Raw genomic sequence first — 8,564 nt, forward strand, 5'->3', positions numbered from 1 at the left:
ACACTCGAGTGTGGACACGTGTCCGTAGGGGATTGCATACCGAGAGTACTCGAGTACTCTTTTCTCTGCGCACAACCTTTCCTATTCCTTTTTTGCAGCCAATTCTTGAAATCATACGTGGTTCACCGAATCATGTTTCAACTCAAATGAAGGCTTAGATTTCCCTTCAGATATCACCTTTTGGCCTATTTAAACCCCCTCTACACCTTCACTTTTGCTTTTCAATTTTTAAAATAGAAAAACAAGAACTAGAGCCCTTAATCCATTGCATGTTTTCTAGGAAGAAAAAACCAGACATCTAAAAAATTCCTCAATTTCCCACTCGATCCCTCTTTGAAGGCGAGTTTTCGAGGATCTCCTTACACTGACATTACCTGTCGACTCTTCGATTCTCTCATCAACTTCCAACGTGTAAGTTTTCCAATCTTTTCTTCGTATTTTTCATTGAGTTATCACTGGTTCTTGCTATATTCTTCAAACCTTCATTGTAAAATGAAGTTCTTGATTTGTATGGATTTATAGTGAACAAAAATCTGTTTAGGCAAATTTTTTATAGAAACAGGAAAAAATTGCATTTTTTTTAGGTTATAGGGTAATAGGTTCTAGGTTTCGTGTAGTGTAAGAAAAATGGTTTTGAATTAGGGTTTTAACGCACGTATCCCGATAATGTCTCCTTTTTGGGTAACTGCCCATTTCTTCCTAGAAATCCAGGATGCCCCAAACTGAAAGTAACCACCCCACTCTCACGTGGGTCCACACTCGATGCCTCAAACTTTTAATAGCCCGGTCTTGGCATTTGAGTCAATCTCGCTATTTCGAGACTTCAGGCTCGATTAATGCGATCTCGTTATCTCGAGCTTTCCAACTCAAGTTATCAAGCCTTAATTATTTCCACTCTTTTTTTTTTTTAAATAATGGGCCCCACCTAATTCTTTCTTGTTAGATGTCGCGATCTTTAGAGAATCGGCGGGTGCTCGAGCTCGTGATTCCTTATCATCCGCCGTCTCCTCGAGAGGAGTCTCTATTTTCCCAAAACCAGTGATTGATCTAGGAGCACAAGGAACGCCTCGAACGGGAAGATATTCGAGCCCACTTTCGATGCCAGATTCACGAGGTCGATGAGGGAAAAAGAAAGAAGCTGCAATTTGCTGTGTATCCAGACCGAGACCCCGAAATCTAACCAATTCCGCTAGATCCCAAGTGCAGGGTCACAATAGCCTTTTACCTTGGCGAACTCTCATTCAACTTCACAGAGAGCTCATTGAATCAATTATCCACACACAACCCCCCAAATCCCTTATGCCTTGGCCTCTAAGGACTCTTTCTTCGAGGCTGAACATTACCAGAGCTCTGTTACCTCTACCAGACAGATTTCAGAACTCTTAGCTTACCATGGAATGAAGCTAACTTGGAAGCTGGTGTGTTAGCTTGCCAACCCTGAAGAAAGGAACTGCTTTGCCCCAGGTGAAAACAACCCTGACCAGAAGGTCCAACTTGCAGCATGGAGTCGGGAATACATGTGAGCTGGGGCATTACGCCTCAAAAGGACTATTTTTGGAACTTCGCCGACTAAGTCGGCATTTCCCTATTCCAACTTCAGTCTAACTCCTATAGGGTCCTGGAAGCCTTAAGGTCGCTCTACCACGAGATGAAGTGGGATGTGTTAGGAAAACTTATACATGATCTTTATTTATTTTTATGTAGATCTAATATTAAAAAAAATAATATGAGATAACCTAGAACATATTTCTGTTGATCAATGAAATATGGATGGAAAACTTAAAGACTTAATAAATGTCTAATGAACGCAAAAGAACTAATAGAAATTTCAAAGAAGATTGTAGGTGAAACTAGTATATCACTCTTAGAATAGTCTATATCACAAGAATTTTCCCTTTCTTCATTTGAGGGGTCGAAACCTATTTATAGATGGGCTCTAATGGCCTCTGATACAAGGTGGTCCCAAAGGACAAGATAGTACGTTTGTACTCTGTCAGAGTAGTGGTGAATGGTGTAGAGGAGTAGAGGATCGTGGTGTCGGGTGTAGGTACATGGTCAGAGGTGTACAGGTCATGCCACCACTCCTTGAACTGATTCATACCACCACTACTTGTCGGATACAGATGTCAGGGTCACGCCTCTGTCCTCCTCATGGTCGTACATCCTGCACCCATACACGTACAGGTACCTTGTACCTGATGGTTATTCTCGCATCTCCAAGACATGTATTTGCTCCAAGCTATTCCACATTATACTAGGCATAGGAAAGCTTGTGAATTATCATGAGTGATATACTCATTCGTCTACATCACTATTTGCTTGGCACCAAATAATTTTTGGATCCTTCTTAGTGTTCCTCGTACGCCCATTCAAGAAGTTTTATACTCCATACATTGAGAGAAGCTAAGGTGCGGGGGTACGTAGGTGCGCGTAGGAAGCCAAGCAAGGCCCTCGCATAGCAAGGGACATATATAGGGGCACCCTTATTCGGGCGCTTAGGTGCGCATGGGCGGCATGTCAAGGACCTCGCACAGCGAGGGTGGCCTATAGGTGTACCCATACGTGGGCGGCTGCTAGGGCCCTCGCGTAGCGAGGCCATACATGAAGTTGTATGTGGATGTCCCTTGCTAAAGCCCTAGCATAGCGAGGCCATACATGAAGCCGTATGCGGATGTCCCTTGCTAAAGCCCTCGCATAGCGAGGCCATACATGAAGCCGTATCCAAATGTCCCTTGCTAAAGCCCTCACATAGCGAGGCCATACATGAAGTTGTATGCGGATGACCCTTACTAAAGCCCTCGCATAGCGAGGCTCTCCTTTCACGCCTAGAGGTTTGATGCGCGACACCCACGCCAGTCAAACCTTGTGCATGGATCACCTCGACGCCCTCCTTACTCCATGCGTGTGTCTCGGTTTTGAGGCACACAAGTGTGCCAGACTTAGAGTGGTGAGTTGGGCCTCGTGTAGTGAGGCCCTTGCTTATAAAGGGGCGCGTCAGGTCGTCGGGGAGTACGTACGCATGCGTGAGGCGAGTTGGATCTTACATAGAGAGCCCCTCACCCCTCCAATGCTCACACCCCTATGTGTCTTAGCACCTGGTCACCATGGGGGCTTGGACATGTGGGCCTCATATTGTGAGACCCATTTCTTCCATGGTCCCGTGACTTCATTGACGGATGATTCAAGGGAAATTATCCCGTATTCAAACTTTCCCCCGAGTCTATAAGTATACTTTTAAGTGTCCTTGTATACTATTTCCTCTTCTCTTGTATGATATGAATGGCATTGGAGCTTTACTTTACTCAGGGAAGTTTCAGGAGGCTCAACATTGGTGTGTTATCTAATAGTGTATGAAGAAACATAAAATGTATTTGGGTGGTGTGTTTCTTTGTAGTGTCTAAAGAAACACAAAAACCAAATAGCTTTGGTGGTGATCCAAGTGTGTCCCTAAGATTGAATAAGGGCCAACCATTTCTAAGTGCGGATCCCAAGGTTGCCAAGGCTCTTGATCTCCACCAATCACCCTAGACTTGATCCAAGGGCTTGGGAGTCTTGAATCTCCTTATAAATACCTCAATGCTTGGATTCATTTTTCACACCCAAAACTTTTCTAGCCTAATGGTATCCCCTTGAGGCTATTTCCAAAGGCTCCAAAGTTCTATCCTCCATAGAAGCAATCTTGAGGTAATTTTCGCCCCTCTAAATTGATCTCCATCATTTTTTTAACTTATTCTTCTTTGTCCCATGTTTGTATTGCAAGGAGCATAAGGTGTTTCACTTAAGAGGTTGTCTTCGCCCCCCCCCCCCCCCCCCCCCCCCCAAGATCCACTCCTTGCACGCCCGTGGATTCATTTCCGCACATCCAGAGGTTCACCTTCTCACATCTAAGGACCTGCATATACACACCCAGGTATACCTTCCTCCCCCAGTGATATGCATGTCTCTCTTATCTTTTACATGAGGGTAGGGCCACAGGTTAGTATGTCATAGGGTCATGTGGTATGTGAGTAGACGCAAGACACGTAGAGGACCTTTTAGGGGGTTGATGAAGTCTGTTGCTCACAAACCGCCTGTTGTATCTGTCCAGGTATCAAACATGCCGAGGCGTATTTTTGACAATTCTGAGGACGCGGGCATCATGTCCACTCTTACCAATGCCAAGATTGCCAACATGCTAAAGGCCCACCTGCTATCATCAGACATCAAATTCATAATTCCAAAGCGCGAGAACCGTGCATCTGAGCCGCCCGAAGGGCATGTCGCCTTCAGTGACTCAATAATCAGATCCGGTGGAGCTTTGCTGCTTCACCCTTCTTTGTCAAGGTACTTAAATACTTCGAGCTAGAGCCCCTTCAACTATCCCCCAACTCTTGGGTGGTGCTCAGTTGTTTATACATGATGTACCTGTTGGATGAGCTTATACAGGATCTTTATTTATTTTCATGTATATCTAATATTAAACAAATTAATACGAGATAGCCTAAAACATGTTTCTAAAATTGAATTAAAGAGAAACAAAGAATAGAATACTTACAGTATACGCAACGGAATTAAAGAGTCATTCCTTCAGTTTCTCTAACTCTTGTATCCTCTCTATCGCAGAGTATTATCAAGAAACTGAACCGATCTTCTATTTTCTTCACAATCTTCCAATGTATCCTTAGAACCACCTAGACTAGTGTGGGAAATTCTCAACACATGAGATAGATATAGAGAGAAGAAGAGAAAATAACAAAGTGGCTTAGAAAAGGACTTGTGCTTAGAGAGAATCTAAAACTATCAGAAAATCTGACTTGTGACTTATCAAACTTATGTTTTGACTTCTCTCTAAGCAATCCTTTTATAGACTCAATTAGGCCATTTAATTTAATTAAAAAATCAATAAAATAACAGCCATTTTGAAGACCTAGGTCGAAATTATCATGGGCTATAGGCCCGTGAAATTTCCCATTTGATTATAAGCCCATTGGACTTAAAATCAAGGCCTGTATTATTTTCTATTGATTTAATTTATTAAATAATTATTTAAATCCTTTATCAAATTAATTATTTATAATTTGAACCTTGATTTAAACTTATTTATTAATTTAGATACCAAATTATCTTAATCAATAAATCTGCCATAATTTCACTTTTTTTCTCAAAATTACACAACTCTGTGAAACTATCCAAAATTGACCTGGTCAACTTTGATAATTCTAATTGATGATTAAATCAATTAATTGAGACTATCTAGATGATTTTATCCAAGGTACAATGGGGACCATGGGCCTATGAAATCAAGCTCCAATAAGTTATCACAAATCTAACAAATAAATTTACTAACTTATTAATTCCTCGTGACTCCACTATAGACTTGGAATTGCACTCTTAAATTCATAGAACGCTCTATAACAAATATAGATACGCTATTAATTATCCATTGTTACAACCATAATTGTCACTCAATCCTCTATGGACGATCTACAATGAGATAGGACTAAAATACTGTTTTACCCCTCATTGTATTTTATCCTTAAAACACTTAGTTCCTTGTAAATGATATTTCAGTAAACTAATTTAATTACTGAAATGAGATCTCTATTGATTTCCCATTTGATTATAGTCTCAAATTTCCCATTTGATTATAAGCCCATTCGACTTAAAATCAAGGCCTGTATTATTTTCTATTGATTTAATTTATTAAATAATTATTTAAATCCTTTATCAAATTAATTATTTATAATTTGAACCTTGATTTAAACTTATTTATTAATTTAGATACCAAATTATCTTAATCAATAAATCTGCCATAATTTCACTTTTCTTCTCAAAATTACACCACTCTGTGAAACTATCCAAAATTGACCTGGTCAACTTTGATAATTCTAATTGATGATTAAATCAATTAATTGAGACTATCTAGATGATTTTATCCAAGGTACAATGGGGACCATGGGCCTATGAAATCAAGCTCCAATAAGTTATCACAAATCTAACAAATAAATTTACTAACTTATTAATTCCTCGTGACTCCACTATAGACTTGGAATTGCACTCTTAAATTCATAGAACGCTCTATAACAAATATAGATACGCTATTAATTATCCATTGTTACAACCATAATTGTCACTCAATCCTCTATGGACGATCTACAATGAGATAGGACTAAAATACTGTTTTACCTCTCATTGTATTTTATCCTTAAAACACTTAGTTCCTTGTAAATGATATTTCAGTAAACTAATTTAATTACTGAAATGAGATCTCTATCATTTAACACCTTGAACCAAACTAAAAGGAAACCATCGTTTCACTTCTTCATCAGAAGCTATAGATGTTCATATCTATGATTAACACTCCCACTCAATTATACTACCGAGTTCCCAAGATGTAAGTATGGGCTAGTCCGTAGGGTAAGCTGGTAACGAACAAGTCAAAGAACTCAAATAATACAATCTGTTAGAATAATAACCACTCATAATTGAGATTGAATTGACCTATGGTCAACTATATGATATGACTAGAATAGATAATAACGGTATGTTTACTTATCTTATCAACTGTCAATATCGGTCCTATCCGATGTAACAAATACATCCGATCTTATCTAATTTGCTAATGTTCTGGAAAGAACATAGCACTGTAATGTGTAAGTAGATCATATCGTTGATTGACAAGTCAGTGTAAATCTGGTGCACTGACTAATCTTAGGACTAACTTATTTTGAACATATAATCATATTTATATTCCACTGTGATTACGTCACTATAAATAAGATTACCTATATGCTCGGGATTTAATAGAAGTTTATATTAAACAAATAATCATGAAAATAAAACATGTGAGCAAAGTGATTGACCAAGTCAAAAAATGATTTCTATTCTTTTATTGATAATAAAATGAGATTACAAAGAATTTGAGTTTTAATTAGGGCATAAAACCCCAACAAACTCCCACTTGCACTAATTGAAACTAATGTCTTAATTCTACTAATCCCATTTCCTTGATATGCTTATCAAATGTAGCTTCTGGTAGTGTCTTTGTAAACGGATCTGCAAGATTGTCTTCAGTTGCAATCTTCATAACCTTCACATCTCCCCTGGCCACATATTCTCGAATAATGTGATACTTCCTTTCTATATGCTTACTCCTCTTGTGACTTTGAGGTTCTTTCGAGTTGGCTATCGCTCCTGTATTGTCACAAAACAACACAAGCAGTTTATCCATTTCTGGAATAACACCAAGATTCGAATAGAACTTCTTTAGCCAGACTATTTCCTTAATTGCTTCTGACGCCGCTATGTACTCAGCCTCCATGGTGGAATCTGAGATTGCAGACTGCTTTACGCTTCTCCAAATCACAGCTCCACCCCCAAGAGTAAACACCATTCCAGAAGTAGACTTCCTGTCATCGACATTAGTCTGAAAATCTGAATCGGTGTAGCCTACAGGGTTCAGTACACCACCCTAGTAGACTAACATATAATCCCTAGTCCGTCTCAAATACTTCAGGATATGCTTAACTGCTATCCAATGTTCCGCCCCTAGGTTTGACTGATACCTGCTCACTACTCCCACTGCATAGCAGATATCTGGTATAGTACACAACATGGCATACATCAGACTTCCAACTGCAAATGCGCAAGGAACTTTTCTCATTGCATCTTCCTCTTCAGGAGTCTGGGGAGACTGCTTCTTTGAAAGATGAATTCCATGGCGGGACGGTAGACGCCCTTTCTTGGAATTTTTCATTGAGAAACGTTCAAGCATTTTATCAATGTAAGCTGCTTGAGATAGAGCTAAAAGTTTATTCTTTCTATCCCTGATGATCTGGATACCTAGAACATAACTTGCTTCACCCAAATCCTTCATCTGCAATTGAGTGCTCAGCCAATTCTTCACATCTGATAATCTTAACATTGTTTCCAATGAGTAAGATATCTACATAAAGAACCAGGAATACCACTATTTGATTTTCCTTCAGTTGGTAAACACAGGGCTCATCAATATTTTGTTCAAAGCCATAGGTTTTGATTATTTCATCAAACTTAAGATTCCAGGAACAAGAAGCTTGCTTAAGTCCATAGATGGACCTATTCAACTTGCAAACTTTTCCTTCTTGTCCAGATACTTTAAATCCTTCTGGTTGATCCATATAAATGACTTTGTCAAGCTTTCCATTAAGAAAAGCTGTCTTGACGTCCGTTTTCCAAATCTCATAGTCAAGAGCGGCTGCTATGGATAGGAGGATGCGAATGGATTTGAGCATGGATACCAGACTAAAAGTTTCCTCATAGTCCACACCTTCTCTTTGGGTATAACCCTTTTCCACTAATCGAGCTTTATAAGTCTCGATATTTCCATCAACACCTCGTTTCTTCTTGTAGATCTACTTGCACCCAATGGCCCTAAAGTCACTAGGTGCTTCCACAAGATCCCAGATGGAATTTAAGTACATGGACTCCATTTCCTGTTTCATGGCTTCGAGCCATAGTTCCTTTTCAGGGCTAGCCATTGCCTGTTTGAAAGACAACAAATCATCATCACTAGTGTCACCAACAACCATATTGGTTTCACCATC

The sequence above is a fragment of the Humulus lupulus genome, chromosome 6 (genome assembly GCF_963169125.1).
Source record: "Humulus lupulus chromosome 6, drHumLupu1.1, whole genome shotgun sequence".
Taxonomy (NCBI): Eukaryota; Viridiplantae; Streptophyta; class Magnoliopsida; order Rosales; family Cannabaceae; genus Humulus; species Humulus lupulus.